Genomic DNA, 20,059 nt, shown 5'->3' with positions numbered 1-20,059 from the left:
ATTTACCTTGATCCTATTAATAATTAATAATTAGCAGAGATAAAATTATAAAGAAATGTTTATATTATTGCCGTTTCTCTGGTCTCTGGATAATTTTTAATATTTTAGGAATATATCATCCAAAATGAGAGATAATTACGAGTCACTCGTTTTCACTATCGTGAAAAATTCGCAATTTCTCGAGATTTTCATTTTCATTTTCAAAGCTTTAATTTTAATGCAATAGTAGGTCGAGGATGATCATATTCAGATTTTGCTTTAAACGTCAGGATATCAAGGACTGCTTGAGGCAACATCCTGCGCCAGTTACGTAAGACAGCAACGCAACGCGACCGTGAATTTATCGATTCTCTACTTATCGTCGACTGACTACTTTGATATCTCGCTTACAGATTCGTCCCATCCACGGGTAATAAAAATATCTCTATGTGTGCGGCAAAAAAAAATATTTTATCTTTTCATCGAAATAATGTTACGTGAGATGATGACATTCTGAGATTGCATAATCTTTAAATTTTTTAATTATAATATTTAAAATATTATATATACTGTTCTCTCTGGGATATTCAAATATTTATTTTTAATATTACGTTACACATTAAATCATTTATTTTTTCAAAGAAATTTGGCATGAATCTTATCACCAGTAATTTAGTTTCTTGTTTTTATATCGATTTTTTACCTATTATAAAAAAATTATTTTTATTTATCTATATGCTAAAAGAAATTTTAAATAGTTTTAAATATTTATACTGTTTTACTAATAAACTTAATAGAAAATATTTTACAAGAAGTTTAACTTTAAATTACGTGTAGAGAAGATTTTGAAAATATGAGATTGCGACAAGTTTCTTAATTTTTTGTTAACTTTTTATTTTAAATATTAACTAATTTCTTTCTAATTGAAAATCTAATTGAAAATTAAGCATTATATACAAATATGTCATTAAAGTGAAAACTGATACCATGACAGGCACACAAAAGATGCGTCTGCCACAAGATTAATCGCCGCTAAATATAGAGCGTATAATAATAATACGCGCCGTTCACGGCACGCATCGGCACGTTAATGTCATACGTCGCGTGATGCTGGAAATACCAAGAGAAAGAGATAGATGAGCGAAAAGTGTAAATTAACGGAACATTAGTTAGATTGGTATTAAGTTTCCTCAGTGAAATGTACATTAAACAATTATTATGTAAAAAGGATAATAAAAAAGCTGCAACTTGAAACCTGTACTAATTTGATTCTGGATAACGAATCTGCGAATATAATGATTGTTTTATTAATAATATTAATTTAGATCAATCTAATAATATTTATATTTTTTATCAAAACATCCTATTTGTATTACTTTTATATATTACAAACTATAGAAAGTGCACATAATATAGACTCTATATAAATAATTTTAATCTGCTTAAATATTTCCAGAACATATATGTCCGCTAAATCGTTATGAAGAAATTGTATAAAATAAATGCAAATCCAGATAAAGCAAAACTGCGTCTTTAAAATATTATCGTAAATATCTAAATCCGCATAAATATGTGCCACCCAGGAGCTTATAAAAAAACTCATAAATACAAATTTTATATTTTATAATTGATATTGTTTTTTCTATAGTTTCTAATACATATATTTATAAATTAAATATATAAATGTAATATAATCATTAAAAAAATATTTCTGATATTTTACGATATTAATTGTAAACCAGATATTATGATAAAGCTTTTTTCTCTAAATTCTAATTAATATTCTTTTTCTCTAATTATTTTTCTCTAAATTCTAATTAATATTCAATGTTGCAATTACTCGAAAAATGAAAAAAAAATTGACAAACATTTATATTTGAAACTTTCAAGAGATCTCTGTTGCTGCATAAAATGTGCAGTTTTCATTCTGAGAGAGCTCCTCGATTGTAAGAATTATCGGAGTCGATATATGATTCCACTCTACCACGACACAGATTAGGCAATCATCCGACATTCTCAACGAGGCGTTATAAAACCCACCTTAAAAACAGGCACGAAATAGGAGGGCAGAACAAGCGCGGCGAGTAAGAGAGGCGGAGGAATCTCGTAATATGGTAATACCACATGTTCGGTGGGGCATTGACGTTACATAATATACACGAGAGTACAAGAGACATCGCGATACACAAACTGGCTGGCTATCAGAAAGCCTCGAGAACTATTATGTAACGGAGACGCGGGTAACAAAGAGCACCGTCTCGTTATGCATCAGCTTGATCCGGAATGCGAAGTTGCGAATTTAAACTTCACAATTGTGCGAAGAGAGCCTCGCTCTCTGCTGACGGTCCGAAGATATGATGGTTCTCGAGAACGGATGGACCGCTCGCGAATAAGAAGCTGCCTCTGCCGTTTGACTCATAAACTCGTTAGTCAAATGAGGTCATCCGTTGATCGAGGGACGGAAAGTGATTCACTGATACTTAACATCTCGACTGTGATGTAACACGAAACGGCAACCGACGACGATTCTACTCGACAATGTGGCCCTCGAAGCTTCGTAACAATTGTTCAACAATTAGGGAAAGTGCAAAGAGAATCGGAAAGATACGACTTTGTTACGGCAATCGACTTGCGCTGCACTATATACCCGCATATTCCCTCCCATTCGATGTGTGTTAATTATCGCAAATACCTCTGTTAATCTTCTCGCGTTATGATTATGAGAACTTCATTTATAAGAACTTTATATATGCGAGAGAACTCGGTATTACATGGATATATTTACGCAACGCTTCTATCTCATCCGCAGCAAATTAGAACAGATTATACGTAACATAGTCTTCCTATATAAAGATATTGTTCCTATATAAAAAAAATCATCCAATTGATACTTTTGCATATTACATATTTATTATGTATATTATACAAATGGATTGTTCTCGCGCATATTGATACTCTTTGGAAGAATTCCGCCGCTTCGACATTTATCAAAGCGATAGAAGAGACACTGGGACAAATATCAGAGGCGCCTGCTCTCACAAAGATTGTATCCTGGTGAGTTTCGTAATACGGATTGCGAGGTGCCTGAGGTCGGGTCAATTCGCGCACCAACTCGCGGCTAACCATATGTAAGTAACCGTAATGCATGGCGGCGATTTCGTCACCGAGAGTCGAGGCTCGACAATAGGAACGTGCGCATGAAAGGTTACGTACCTTCAGCGCACTGTGCTGAAACAGTTATGAAATACAGGGTAGCCTGCGAGCCCATCGATACCTCGCCTCCGCACAAAGGCGCGATCGTCCCACTCGCGTCATGGTTTTTCCGAAAGTAGACGGACAGATTGAAAGGCGTGTACTTTACAAAAGACGGATTTATAAAATAAAATCAACTATCAGCTCGAATATATTGAGTGACAAGATACGCTTTCTCATTTACACAGAGATCTCTCTAGATATTAGATGTTGAAATACAGCAACTTTATAAAATTAATATTGTACCTAAATCTAATAATAAATAAGTATCACGAAATTGTCGAATAATTAATGTTTTTAGCAAATGAAACTAGCAAATGAATAGTCTATTTGCATAATTATTACCTAATATAGAATATATGTGTATATCTACCCTGCACGTGTTACGCAACGTATCAATCTCATAGAGAGTAAACAAATTCATTAATCTATTGCAAGAAGGATATGACCGTAAGTTATTACAAAATTTTAAAGCTTAAGATACAATACCGATACGGATGCAAAATTGTGAGAATTTCCGGGATAGAGATCAAATTAAGTTTAATGATGTGACTTTTTAGATACGCGCGGTTGGTTTTGAGGTGCGTACCTATAATCTTCTTCGTTATTTCGGAGCAAAGAAAATTACGAGACGTCGCGTTCTCCAAAGAGTTGCATTATAATACTTCTTTGGTCGTGCGAAACGCGCGAAATTTTGCGGACGGATGCGTTTCTAGTCTGTCTCTAATTTTACCCCGTCACGGCCAGACCAGATTACATAAATTATTTGGTTCTCGTAAATTCTCGCGCTTTACGACCGATCGACCTTTAAGAAAAAAAGGGGGAAACGATTTTTATATACATGCCAGACTGATTTCGACGCGATCCACTTTTCATCTGCGCCACGTTTGTTTGCTTTCACAAAATTTTATATTATAAATTTTAAAGAAGCCGACTTCCTGCGCGCATAGAAAATGTAATCGATTTAATTGATTGATTGACAACATTAATATTAATATCACGTCTGTATATTTCCGTTATTCTTCAATATGTCAACAAGCTTGATATCGTTTTTTCTTCTTAATCGTACCGGAAATACAGTTATTCATCAGTGTGGGTAAGTCTATCAGTGCGCAAGAAAAATCTATTACAGAGACAAAAATAAGTGAATCGCGGTTTAGTCTGAAGCGAATAGAATGTTTTGTCGATAAGCGAAGTTATCGTTATTTATCGATGGGCCGTTTGCGACTATATCGTCAATTACTCAAACGCGAATGTTTCTTATGTAAGCCGTATGCGGTCGCAGAAATTAAATGCAGATCAAAGTATGCGTAGTAATCTCTCCGCGTATATGTGAAGAACATGCAATATCTGCTGCCTTAATGGATTGCTCTATATAAAAGAAAAAGCACTTGTAACGGTAAAATTGATAAATACATAATTATAAGTTTATAAGACTTATAAGACTTTTTCTAATAAAAAATAACATTAATTTCTTTTATAATAAAACTAATTTTTGTAGAGTATTAATATAAACTTAAATTTTCTTAATAAATTTTCATTATGTAATGTTAATTTCAATGTGATTGATAAGACAATAAATATTTTATATAACCGTCTTCTTCATATATCTTTGTATAGAATAAATGAGTGACATATATCAACTTGCACACATACTAGCATTTCTTTTCCTGTTTTTTTAAAATTATTATAAAATTGATTAATATATCTTATACTTTTTAAACGTATTTTTAAATATTTTATTAGATTTGCCAATTTGTTTGCACTTTTAACTTAATTATTCCAATTAATATACCATATTCTTGAGAGTATAATATTTTTAAAAAAAATTGTGCTGGTCTCAATTTTGTTAGCATAAAACGGAAATTGTGCGACTAATGATATAAGAATGCCAATGATCGCGAGATCGATATCGTTTGATGTATTCGCGAACGATACGATTTTCGATTCGTCGATGTGGCGGCGGAGAAAGGCGGGCCTCTTTTCGGCTGTCTGACCGTGACCCGTTTCGCATTATATAAGCAAACGGCCTCGAAGTCACGATGGCGAAGCAGCATCGGGCGATCCGGACCGGCGGGCTGACGTCGGGTGAACACCCAGACAAGGTCAGATTCGAGCCAACAGGATGCAGCGAGCTATGCAGCTCGACGCGGGATGCGTCGCGCGTATCTTTTTCTCTTTTTCTCGCTCGCCTCCCGAGAGAACGAACGGAGAACGAGTCTTTGTTCGAAGGAAAGACGCTCGAAGGCTACCGAAGAATGGCCAGACAGACCGGAGCATTTTAGATAATTATCAGATTGATTACTTTGTTAATCGATGAAATATTTTTCGATCGTAATCTCCGACAAAGTGAAGGAAGATAATGTACTAATGTGAATTTCACATACAAGATAAACTGTTGAATCAAAATACAAGAAAACTAAGAGAAATGTTGAATTTAAATTAAATTTCGTCTTTTTTAATCGACAAAATAATCGTTTTTAATAAACAAATATTTCTATATTATGTTTAATTCATATTCGTATAGAGCCATAACAATGACATAAAAATATACACGACGTGAATGTATTCTCAACGATTTCTTAATTAGGTATTTTTAAATTGCCCGAACAATCAATTTAATATTTCATATTATTTTAAAGGATCAAGTAAAAAGTGCGTGTATTTTGTTCATATCTTCCTTCATCTTTTCATTTTTGATGTTTAAAAAGCTCATTAACGTATTAGTTACATCACTAAAGTCTTGCAGAATATTCTCATAAGAGATAAAAGAATAAATTTAAAAGTAACTTTGAATGTAAACTGCAAAATGTTTTAAATTTCCTGTGCTTTATATCTTTACCAATACTCCTGATCAATTATTATAATAATTATGCATCAAATACGCATATATATAATGTCTGGAATAATTAATTTCGAAACACTAGTGAAAGACTTAGTTACGACATTTCACATTCGGGAGACCGAAGCGGAATGCAAATACACGTAATGCGTAAGAAAATTGCAAGCCGATGACCGAACATATGAGGTAACCGCGATAGAAAAAAAGAAAATTGCATTTATAGTACTTGATACAGCAGCAGCTGCTTCTTTGCAACTTTGTAAAAGGATTTTATTTTTAAATAATTATATATGTATAATTGCGATAATATGTAACGCGTTCACGCATACACGCTTATTGTCATTAAATCATCCAACACAATTTCTTAAAAGAAAAACAACTTACTTATATACTTTTAATTTTTTTTTATACCATTTTTCGTGAATAAAAAATATGAAGAAAATGCTCGCACAATTTTTTTATCAAAACGAAATTTTTTGTTTTTTACCAGAAATTATAATATAAATGGATAGTAGACCGAATGACTGACTACCATCTCGCGAAAGACAAGAAGAATTGCTTAAAGATATTTTGCATGTCTGTATATTCTTGCTCGTAAATTTAAAAAAATTAAGGAGTCTAAGAAAAATATTTTTGGCAGTAAATAAATATTCTAAAGTTACGAGACGTGGGAAATATAGCACATAATGTGCGATAGTTTTAATCATAGCGAGTCGTAAAGTCAACGCACAGATTTGTCCCGTTCTTTAATCCCGCGGACTTACGTAATGCGATCCAATTTAGCTCATTCCTTCGTCCGTTCTCCGGTGATACACGATGGAGCAAGCGCGCGCCGTTTTCGCAATTACAAGGCAATCGCTAGAGAAATCTGTTGATCCGCAAAACGAAACACTATGTAGCGTCTTAATGACATGGTCTAATAATATGTTATCGCATAACCAAGCTATCATTTTGATGTTTCCTCGTTGCAAGCCAACATATTATCGATTATGCATGATTATTATATCACAAATAGATCCTCAATTACCCGCGCATATTAAATTCGAAACGACACCTTTATGTTATAAATAAACAATATTTTGAGAATAAAATTAAAATATAATTTTATTCAAAATATTGAAATTCACTGCTTCAACATTAAAATAACATTTATTAAATTTAATTTTTACTCACCGAGATACACAGCGACAGAATTGTATTACCCAATGTTGATTTGTAAAACAAACATATCATATTAAGCAGAAAGAGAATGTATTTAAAATAATTAATTTCTCTAAAATATAAACTATATATTTTACGTAATTGAAAATTTTTATTCGGTTTTTAAGTAAATATTTTAAGTAAAAATTTAATAAAAATATTACTTAAAAAATACTTGTATGTAAATTTTTAAACATTCGTAAAAAAAATTATAACTAAAAATCTAATTTTTATATAAATAATCTAAATATTTAGGAATTAAATAAATTACTCATTCTACGGATGATTCGCCGATATCCGATGTTTTCCTGGGCTTCTTCTCTCCTCTTCTCAATTAGTCTTCTTTAATTTCGTAGCACTCACTCGCGAAAATACAATTATTTACGATCGCGCAATTGCGTTGGGCTGCCTTTTCTCGCTTGTACTCGCGCTGTCTGGTCAATCTTTTTCAATTAATTTCTCATTAATTATTGCAAAAACCGCAAAACCATAGAAGACTTTCTACACGATTTAATCCGCTTTAGTTTTACGAGAGATGCGACGACTATTACTGGACATTGTATATTATGTAGAATATTAAATTATATAAATATTTTAAAACATAGATTAATTATTAATTCGAAATTATAATTCAAATACTATATAATTCAGATTAAAAATGTACAATAAACAATCAAATCGCAGGATCAAATAATAAAATAAGAATAAACTTCGTGATATATTAATCGTCTATATTAAATAATTAATCTATATTTTTAAATATTTGTAATTTAATATTCCGCGTATATATTTATATCAGTATCCAGTAATAATAATTGTCGCACTTCTCGTGTGCAGGTAAAGCGGGTTAAAGCGAGTAAATAGTCTTCTACCGTTTTGCGATCTTTATAATAATTAATGAGAAATTAATTAATCGAGTACAAGGCAGTCCAACGCGGTTGCACGATCGTAAGTAATTATATTTTCGTGAGTGAGTGCTACAAAATCAAAGAAGACCCTCTCTGAGAGAGAAGAAAAACATCGGATATCGGCGGATCATTCATAGAATGCGTAATTTAACTTATTTAATATTCCTACGTATTTAAATTACTTAAATAAAAATTAGATTTTTATTGCCTTCTTTTATGAAAGTTAACATACATACAAATTTTTTTAAATAATATTTTTATTAAATATCTGCTTTAAAAGCCGACTAAAAAATTTCAATTGCGCACAATATAAATTGTTATTTTTTAAGAGATATTAGTTATTTTAAATACACTCTCTTTCTTGCTTTATGTAGTTTGAATATATTCATGTTTTACATATCAACGTTGTACAATTCCACTGTTGTGTTAATCAATAAACTAATAATTTTACTAAATTTAATTTTGTTTGTTCTATCTAATCTCGTTTCTCTTTTAACATATATCTATAAAGTAAGATATTTCCATAGAAAGAGCCTTTATATGATGTGCAAATCGCTATGTAAACGACGAATTTATATTACATGTTTCTACTAGTTCTACAATGATATGTTGAAGCACAATCATTAAATTTTATATATACATAAGAGATTATATAAATGTTAAAATTAAAGTTTCTACTTGTTTAAATTTTTTAATTTGCATTAAATATATCGATGTTATTTGCCTTTGTCAACTTTGATGTTTTTGTCGAGTCGACGATGAAATTTTATAATTAATCGAGCGCAATATCCCTGACGTAATAATGACATAATTCGCGATCGTGCAATAGCAGAGAGAACTTGGTACAGGTTTTGCGGAGCAGCGTTAAATAAACAAATCCGCGATTAATTGCCATCTGGATTACGCGTGATCAGATGTTATCGACGTAAATCCGAGCGAATATTTGCGTGAATATATGACTTACGCAAGATTTTCGACATTACTTCAAGTTTAGTCAACCTTGATGTTACATACGCTCGTTCGCACGCGCATTGCGTAGATGTTAAGCGGCCGATTATGTAACGATTAAGACCGGCATTAGTCAGCACGTAAGTTCCATATCGCCTCGGCTTGCAAATTACAAAATCAATGGCGCTATATTGAGACAGAACTTTGATAATTACGAAAAAGTAAGTAAAAAATTATATATCTACTATTGTTTGGCTTTGTGTCATAAACCTATGGTATTAAAAACAAAAGTGCTATTAAGTATAATTGAGAAACGAGTACCGCTATAATAAAAACGTTTTTTTTTTTTTATAAATAAAATCGGTATAAACTATCATCACCGATAAATTGCACAATAAATGTACGTTATGTGGAATCGATGAGAAGATGATACATTAAGCAAGCTGTAAAATTCGAAGAAACACGTGTCAGGACTTAGACGTAACTGCTTAACCGCTTATGTAACAAGTGTGGCTAAGCTTGTGTATGCGAATACTCAACGTCGTGGTTCACGGCGTATTTCGCGGCCCACCTCGGCGAGAAATCAAGATGACACAATATATATATATATCGTTTCAAGCTTTCGTAAAAGATTTCACAAAGCACTAATCTGCGTATCTACATGAGTAGACAAGTATGAATGTAAATATTTTTTAAATAATTCTTTGAAATTGTGTGACAAAGTATTCTGTTGCTCATCGAATGAAATATTCGATGTATTGATCGATATATTAGCAAAGCTATATTATAAAAATTTATATAGACATTACAAATGTCAATTAAGTATAAGGAAAAATTGTTTGTATATAGAAGATATCAATCTACTACAAATGATATTAATCAGTTTTGAATCAGATTAACACAAGAAAATTTAGTTAAAGTGTGCGCATAAATTTTTTGATTATAAAATATTTATGTTGATAATATATATATCAAAAGATATTATAGATATTTTAATATAGTTTTTAAATGTCAGTATAAAATTACATTGACATTACATTTATCTCAAAATTCTAAAAAATGAAAATAAAAGAGTTAGTATACTTTTTTAATTATAAATATTTTTATAACAGAAATAATACAAACAAATAAAAGTTAGCTGATTGGAAAAATTTGAAATTTATATATCTGCTCATCTTTCGTTGTTTAATTAATAAACATCTTTGCAAAATTATAAAAAATTAACAAAATTTTACAAACATTATCGTATCTCATTTATATAAATGTATCTTATTTTGCGTCTGTGTTTAATATTAGGAGAAAATATTATTTATTTTCGTTTCACTAGTTACCTATATATAACTTGTTATATTTCATTGAATGTACTTCGCGAAACTATTCGGGCGGAGACGAGTATCATATTATAGTAGCTCACAATCGCACGAATGATCATACTTTTACGATAAATCAACAAATTGCTGCATGAAACGTAATAGTAGATGCTAAGGGAAAGATCGAATTGATTTTCAACACGCCCGATATCGATACCGACTCGAACCATTTTGCCCACGCAAACTACCCAGATAAAGCTTTATAAATCATTATAGGGAATACTTATGTGTGTATATATCCGATAGAAGAAAAATTATATAGGAGAAAATAAAGTTATAGGAGATTGCGTCACCTCGAAACTGTAAATTACAACTGTAAAAACATTATGAAGCGAGTGCAATGTAATGTTAGCGCGTATCTCTCCATGTAACATATAAGAAACAGTGCGTAGAAGATGAAAGTTTATAAGTAATAAAATTGCAATGATAATGAAACATAATTAATTGCGTATGAGCAAATTGCCATGCTGCTAATAAGTCAGAATGTTTCAGCGAAGACAATTACAAATTAGTTAAAAACTATATCTTTTGAGATAAATTTTTATCTTTGATTAATTTTATGTACGTTGTGTGAGAGTGATTTTTGCTTAAATATTATGTATTATCACAAATTGCATACAGAATTATTACAGACATAATTTTTACATTAAATTATATATTATACTTTATGAAAAATTGATATTGAAATAGATATAAAAGAGATTTTTATTTTCTAATACAAATTTCTAATTTCTGAAATAAAATTTTGATGAAACATTACACCTGAGAGAATGAATAAAAAATCATACGAATAAAGAACTTATATCACACAATCAAGTTTACTACATATTTTAAAATATACTTACTAGAAATTACTTATTTTCGAATAAATAGCAATTAAATATTTATTACCAATTGCAAAATCACATGAATTTACTAACACCGTGTCAATTTTTACCTACATACATAACTAATTTAATCTATTATTTTTTTACTTAAATTTTTTTCTTTTACCTTTCCTACGCAAAGTCGTTTCTCATGAAAAATATCATTTTTGTAGTTACTTTTTAGACTATAGTTCTGAATATTTCGCGAATCTCATTGTCAGCTCACACACACACACAACTACGCCATAAAATCATATTTCCATTCCAATTGCGTAAATTTAGATCATAAAGTAAGATCACTACAACTTACTTAAGTTTTATTGCAGACGCGAAATGATTATGCAATAATACAATAAGTCCCTATTCTCTATTACAAGAAGAATCTGAATAAACAAAGATTTTTATCCATGATATTTTAAATTATGTATTAAAAAATTAAAATTTTTTAAATATTTTTTTAATAAAATTGTCATAAGTCAAAAAATATTAATCAAAATAATATCAATAATATTAAATTATTTGAATCAGATACGATCAGATTATTTAAGTTAGCAGTAAACTAATTTAATTTTGTATATATGGCACATTAGATTTAACATTTAATAAATATCAAGAGAAAATACCATTTCATTTTTTCATATACATTTTCCAGTTTTTGCGCTGTCTCATTCAGCACAGATTTCGCTTCTATTGTTTAAAAAAAAGTGTATAAATCTTTCTCAATGAGATAAATACATAGTTTTATTATGGTAATAGCGGGTTATTCTAGTGTCACACGAAAAAAGACGCTTATACACGGAAAGAAACGTTAGCGTCGTGTCGCGCCGGTAAAATGCCCCGTTATAAGTCACGCTCGTCTAAGGAGGCGTACTCATGCCGTTTTCGTAATTGCATTATTACGAGGACAGGTATAAGCATCTAGCCGTGTTGTGCAAGCAGTCGCGGCTTTATTCGTTACATCTCCTCGCGACGACAAGTAAATAATCGTTTGTATCTGCAATGCGTTTGTACATCAAATAAGGAAAACAATTTAGCAATCATACATTACATATTATCGCAACAGATAATAATTGCAAATAAAATTAATTTTATAAAAGTTCTAGCCCGTTGAAATTTAAAATAAATTTTATTATTTATAACCAATAAATTATGCCACATTTTTTAAAATTAATTTTGGAGTATAATTAAGAATTTTTAATTAGATATATACTGATAAAAATTTTTATTATGTAGAAATTATATAACATTTTATTTTTGCATTTAACTTTTCTAACTATAATAACAATGACTTCAAATATTAACTTAAAATAGGACAAAATTTATTAATTTAATAATTATAAATAATTTAATAATTAATAAAAGAATTCTCAACTTTTTAAATAACTAAATCGCGTTTATAAGAAGAAAAAACAGAATTATTATAAACCAATATAGATATCGGAATGTGTTGCACTTATATAATCATCGTAATCGACGACGCGGACGAGGCGGTTACGGCTTTGCAACATCAACGTCTATCATTGCAAATGATCGCATTTGCAACCGGCGTGCGTCCTAGAATATCACGCTTATTAGATAATAGAAATGCCATGCTTGCCATGTTTACGACGTTTTTTCTTAGTCAAATATGTAAATGAGTCATGACTCGATTTGTGAAATTGATCAATATTCTTCATTGAAATGATACATAAATGACTATCTTGAAGTGGGCGGAGAGAGGAAAGAGAATATTTTCACAAACATATTATAATTAAATATAATATATAAATTAATATAAATATAAATATAATAAATGTAATAAAAATTTTTTGTGCTCTTTCTCTCTCCTTTTCTTTCTTTCAAGAAAAAATTAATGGAGGACATATCCTCTATTAAATTTTATATATAAAAAAATCTTTTTAAAATTATTTCATATAATTTTATTATACGCTTTATATATATATTTTTTTTATTATTTTATAAAACAGCCATCACTCTACCGCAAAAAATATTTTGATAGTAAATAAAATAGATTAAAAAAGAAAAAAGAGAGCACTAGAAATAATAAATTTCTAAGTACTTAGTTTCTAATTACTTTTCTTATTAAAAATAAAAGAGAAATGCCTGCACTATTAAATTTCCAAATCTGAATTAAAATTAAAATTGCATTTTTTTCTAATTTCACGAAAGTTATGGCTGAGACATAATAATTCAATAAAACATTTATAAAAAAAGATACAAAGTTAAAAGACTAACAAATGACTCATATGCATTCATACGTGAACTCTGAAAATCGAGTGCAACATGTTTGGTAACTAGAAATAGATTGCAGTGTATATTACTGTTTCAGACGAAGCCACTTCTGACTTCTGCCAGCAAATGTAACAATGTATTTTCATCAGCCTGCGGGCAATAGTCCGCGCAGACAATAGTCTACATTTACACAAGAGACATTACGTGGAAAAATAATGTAGACGTAGTTTTATTATTTCACGCCGCCAAATAATGTGTATTAAATCGTAAAAAAGTTTAACTAAAACATTAACAAATAAATTATTTCTGTTTTAATTAATTTATTAAAAATTCAGATATTTCTCTATTTAAAAATATTTAATTTAATAAGAAATGCTTAAAAAGATTTTTATCAAAGGATATTCTATCAACAGTTTTATCAATTCAATATTAAGTGTCACGATCGATACTTTGTAATCTTTCTATAAAAAGGTGCAATAATCCCTTTCTGAGAAAGCCTAACATGCCTTGTTTAAAGAGGGATGTTATAATACATCCTCATTATCGCTATATAAATGTTAAATAAAATAAACAATTTCTCACTCACCGATACGTGCAATAACGTTGTAGTACACAGCATATTGATCTGAAAACAAAATATTCAAATTATGTATATACATGTGTGTGTGTGTGTGTGTGTGTGTGTGTGGATGTGTGTGTGTGGGTGGGTGTGTGTGTGTGTACAGGGTGTTTTGAAAGTCTGGAAACGATCGAATTTCTCCATCCAGTTTAGAAAAAAAGTTTTTATTTTGCATACCTCGCAGTTGCCCCGCTGTCGCCCGATGCCTCCCTGGGCCTCTTCCTCCTCTCTTGGTCCATGGTAGCACTCGCGAAAACACGAATAATTACGATCGCCCGACATTTTATACGGCACTCCCGACGCGACGCGTGAATCGCACGCGTATTTCGCGTACATTGCGCAATGAGAAAAAACGATACGAAAACTATAATCGCACGAATACATCCGTTCGACACTCGAAAATTTCGCAGTCAAATTCGCGCGCAGCTTATCAGCAATGCAACCTGTAACAAATAAAATATATACATACATATAGAGAGATACTTAAACAAAAATTATGTTTCTTAAAAGAAATGTTATTATATAATTATTTTGCTTACCTCACAGTCACAGTTGCTCCAGTGTCGCCCGATGTCTTCTTAGGCCTCCTTCTCCTCCTGTCTTATTGCTAATTCTTACCTGTAATGTAATAACAAATAAAATACATATATATAGAGATATTTAACAAATATAACAAAAATTATATATTTCTTAAAAGAAATATTATATATTCATTTTGCATACCTTACAGTTGCCCCGCTGTCGCCCGATGCCTCTCCGGGCCTCCTCCTCCTCTCTTGGTCCATGGTAGCACTCACGACACTCGCGAAAGCACGAATAATTACATTCGCCCGATACTTTACACGGCACTCCCGACGCGACGCGTGAATCGCATGCGTATTTCGCGTACATTGCGCAATGAAAAACAACGATGCGAAAACTATAATCGCACGAATTAACCGTCCGTTCGAATCTCGCAGTCAAACTCGCGCACAGCTTATCAGCAAGGCTACCTGTAACAAAAAAATAAAATAACATAAAATATTACTATTTTAATTTTTATATTATTTTAATTAGCAAATTTTTGCTTTATTAATATTTTTTTACAGAAATCAGCTGATTAAAGCGTTAATTTGCTAATTAATTTTTAAAATATGTTATAAAAATTAAAATAATAATGTTTTAAATAATATGTTATAATATTTTTGACAGTTATATCAGCTGATTTCTGTCAAAAATATTAATCAAGAATAAAGTATTATAACATATTATTTACAACACATTACAATTTTAATTTTTTTCCATATTATTATTTTAAAATTTAATTAGCAAATTAATGCTTTAATCAGCTGATTTCTGTGAACAAATATTAATCGAGTTTAAATAAACTTTATATTATTTGTTTTTAAATATCATTCCTTTTAATATAAAATCGAAGAATGACACGCGTGTAGTGCGCGCTTGTGTTGTTCCAGTAAATTAAAAAAATAATTTAATGAAAATTAATGCAAATAATTAACATATATGATATCTTATTCATATGTATATATATATCGTATTCATGAATATATCGTAATCCTTCATATTCAATCCTACGATACTGCTTCATAATAGATATAAAGAAGATATCAAAAATTTTATTATCCATATTTTGCTACTATATTTTCAGTAAGCGATTTAAAATTTAAAATCTCCCGCAAAACGTTAAAATTATAGCTTTTTTATCAAATTTGCAAACAAATATTAAGCGGTACGTTTAAAGCAAAAATCTAATCTCAAGTAAATAGACATATAATCAGTCGCATGCATGAAAAGATAAAAATCAAAATAAATAGAAAAAAAGACGTTGTCAAAACCAAATTATGTGTGACGTACGATGAATCATCGTGAAAAACAGTAGCTTCTTTTGTTTAAACGATATAGTCTAAGTATAGCGTGCGAAAATGCTAAGCACTCATTATTCTCGGAACTGTAAAACGCCAGGGCGTCATCTTGGCAAGCCTCGTTGTTCTCGCACGGGGCAGTGACATAACGCGCTGTCTGCATATACACGCACGCAAAACGTGTAGAGTTACGATACTGCTTCATAATAGATATAAAGAAGATATCAAACACGTAGATATAACTTAAAATAACTGAAAAATCACATTCCGTAATAAGTTAACTCACAAAACAACTCGCAAAAATTAAAAAATTAATACCAATTGCATAATATTATTTCTTTATACACATTCTGTTTCACTCTTTTTTTATCCCTTCCTTTTAAAAAGTTATATTTATAATTTATCAATTATAAATTAGTAAATTATTAATTAAATTTTATTTAAAAAGAAAATTATTCTATATTAAAAATAAAATGTTACAATTAATATATTCTTATATAACATTTTATATAATCTTAAAAAGATTAATAATGTTATTTTCAGAAAAAATTAATAATACTATTTTCAGAATTTTAAAGATACTGTGTTATAAATTAAAAAGGAAATAATCTGCAAACAATATAACATTGACACATAAAGATATTTAATGATATGAATTTCAAAACTATTCTAATCGTTAAAATATCTTAGTAAAGTAAAATTTAAACTTGCTATTAATTTCATATTAACATTATTAATGAAGAAAGGAGAGATAGAATTAGAGAACAAAGATGATATTTATTAAGCGTAATTTTCGATTATATCAATCATGCTCTGATTTAAGCTTAAAAGCATGCGACATCTTTTATGCTGTGTATCTTTATCCCTACTTTTGCATGCATGCGTATGTGCATGATACGCATGTCTGGATACAGAATGACATTATGTAAACCTCCTGCCTCAAGCATGCGAATGCACGTGTGGTTTGTTCATATATACACACGTGTTTAACCCGTTAGCCAAGGTACAAAGTGGCATACATTATATTTCTTTATTTAAGTTCACTTTAACCTGTTTAATGATCTGTTTACAATATTAAATAATAAAGATCTTCGTTTGCAATTATACAAGATTCATATAATAAAATATATTTTCAACATTTTTATTTATTTTTGATTGTAAGCTATCAAAAATAATTTTAAAAATACAGCTGACACATACTGTGAATCTAATATCTCCATAAACTTTAAGAAAAATAAAAGGATATACATAATTACTATTTCTCTAAAATACTGTTTCTTAAAAATATTATTAAACATAATTTATTGGAATAATGTCTACAGCAAAAAGATCTGTACATTAAATGGAGATAAGTAACTTTTGCAAAATTTTCTTGTGAAGAAACTACTTTCGGTTAACGGAGCTGCATTGTGACGCAAGAATCTTCTTTAATTTTTATATTAAGAAGCAGAATTACCGTTTAACCATTTCTCCTTACTTTATATAAAGTAGCACACATGTTACACATTTATTTTACGAATATCAAAATTGCTTGCATTATCAAAGTTGCAACCGCGATAAAAAAGTACAAAATTCCGAAAATAAAATTGTTTGCGGACAAATTATTTATCTTGTAAAAATATAAAGTTATCACGCACAGAAATCGCAGAAAATGACATCAGCGTCGAATGTTTTCATTGCAAGAACGAATATAAAATGAATGAGGAAAAAAATTACGTTGATAGGAAGAGACATTATCATTTTAAAATACATGTAACAACATATTGTAGTAGATATGTTTGCATTTAATACTTGTCAAATATAGATAAAAGTACGGAAGATTTGATTGTAATCCGGCAATCGTGACGCGAAGAGATTTTTCTTCGATCGAGGATCTTGATATTGATATCATAAATCTATTAATATGAAGTATCTTACACTCGAAAAAAAATATCAAAAATCAGTAAATGAAATTTCAGCGAGATCTCTGCTGAAGCTATAACTTTTTCAATTTATAAAATAATATTAAACGTGTAAATTTATCTTACTTATATAATTTACATACGGTACAAATTTCGATTTCCAAATTAAAGGAAAGGCAAATAAACCAACTAATATATATATATATACATATATATTAGTGTATACATATTTTTTTATAATAAATATATATATATATATATCAGTTGGTTTATTTGTTCTTTTTTTAATTCAGAATTCAAAATTTACAATCAATTATATTTAGTTATATTACATTTTTGTATTGATACTAGAAATTTTCATTTTGCAACATTAATTAAGAGATAGGGAATATGCATGCAGAATGCATCTGCATGTGATAGAAATATCTGAATTTTACAAGACATTTCTTACGATAACTGCGTGAAAAAGAAAAAGTCCATCCGCGTGTTTGGCTCGCAATGCGGCCATTCACGCGCGTCGCGTCGTCGCAGTAGATACGGACGTCCGCGGACGGACGCATCACGCGCATCTCGTTACTGCAGTAGATACTAGATACGGATGCTCGCGGGCGAACGTATCACGCCGGCGTTATATAGCTGTATCGCGGGCGCGCGATTCACGCTCATTCATTACATAAAGCAGCTCACTGTTTACCGTGAGCCCGCTTTATTTTTAGTGCCGCGTTGCTTTATGCGACGTCCGTCGCCGATTCGCGAGAGACCGCGCCGTCACCGCGCTCGTTCGCGTTCTCTCTCTTTCTCTCACAATCAGTTCTCGCGCGATTAAGTCGCGTTTATGCAACCAGCGTTTCGTAGCCGTCTTCGTCGCGCCGCGCGCGTGCAAATCCACGCGTGTAAATCGCGCGTGCGTCCACGCGTCGCGATGCATCGCGATCGCGTTCCACTCGAACAGCTCTGACTCTTCTGATAAGAGTCAGGAAATCATCGTCTTATATAAAACGTTTATATAACAATTTCTTTATATATGCAGTATGTAATTTTAATTAGATTAGATGGAAATTTACCTTCATAAAAAAAGAATAGATGCGATAAATAATGCGTGTTGCACACCTAACTGAATAACACAGAGAGCAATTAAATTCTAAATGTTGCTTTTATTAAACAGATTTTGATAATACGGTAAAAAAAAAACTAGATAGCAGCATATTGAATTAAGCTCAATTATTATTGATTGCACCTTATTACACGTATTTAATCAAAAACATGATGCATTTTATTTTCATTGTAAAGCTATTCCTTTTATCGCCGTGAATCGTAGTCAATCTTTTTTTTTTTTTTTTTTTGTAAATTAATCGGCATAGGCAGCCTCTTACATAATGTCATCAAAACCGCGAGTCTCTTTCAAAGCTGTACTAACCCCATTTTTACGAAATAGCGCAACCTCTCCAGTAAGTATACGCGAAACATTTCAGTCGTATATACATATACCCGACCGATTGAGGAATCCGAGCCGGTATCCATGCTTTTCAACTGTGTTCGAACTCGTTGAGCGTTGCTCAACGCTCTAGTAAACGCGTGGCCACATAAGGCATCTAATTGCGAAATGCGGTGCTTAATAACGAGCGCGCAGTGGGCCGGCTAAGTTATGTCATAGCGCGAGCATTTTGAGGCAATCGTCGTTGAGAATACACACAAGAGTTGACGAGCAACAATGTAAGAGACATGTCTGCATTACATTAAAATTAAAAAAAAACAGAGTTTTAAAATTAAAAAATAAAGGCACAATTATATTACATGGAATTTAAATAAGCACGAAAGATTACTAATGTTTAATTTTCAATATTGAAATGTGAATCTTACAATGTGCTGTTGGAGCACAACTGACAACACTGAGAAATTAATTAAATTCAAAATTGATCCGATTGAAGTCTTGGAACCGTACATTTCCTCCTTTTCTCAATAAATACATCGACGATAATACGGTTCTACGATGACGACGAGAGATTCGCGGATTGCGCTACGCGTGATAAAATCCGTCTCGTCCGCCGCCAAAAGGAGCAGGTACGACGACATTCGCGGC

General features: G+C 30.9%; 1 protein-coding gene across 1 annotated transcript in view; it reads right to left on the bottom strand.

The window, feature by feature from the left end:
* The window catches only part of Slo2 (slowpoke 2), a 216,609-nt gene that overhangs the window by 181,210 nt on the left and 15,340 nt on the right, over positions 1-20,059 (bottom strand). Inside the window, exons 2-5 of the mRNA XM_083039076.1 lie at positions 14,940-15,208; positions 14,756-14,834; positions 14,394-14,659; positions 14,184-14,222 (exon numbers count right to left, since the gene is read on the bottom strand). The gene's annotated coding sequence lies outside the window, so the exon portion shown is untranslated. The remainder of the gene's footprint in view (positions 1-14,183; positions 14,223-14,393; positions 14,660-14,755; positions 14,835-14,939; positions 15,209-20,059) is intronic.

Source organism: Prenolepis imparis, unplaced genomic scaffold (genome assembly GCF_030444845.1).
Source record: "Prenolepis imparis isolate NDT839.2.m4 unplaced genomic scaffold, iyPreImpa1.0 SCAF_5, whole genome shotgun sequence".
NCBI classification, from domain to species: Eukaryota; Metazoa; Arthropoda; class Insecta; order Hymenoptera; family Formicidae; genus Prenolepis; species Prenolepis imparis.
Note: the sequence above shows the minus strand (reverse complement) of the source record. Positions and strands in the feature narration are given on the sequence as shown.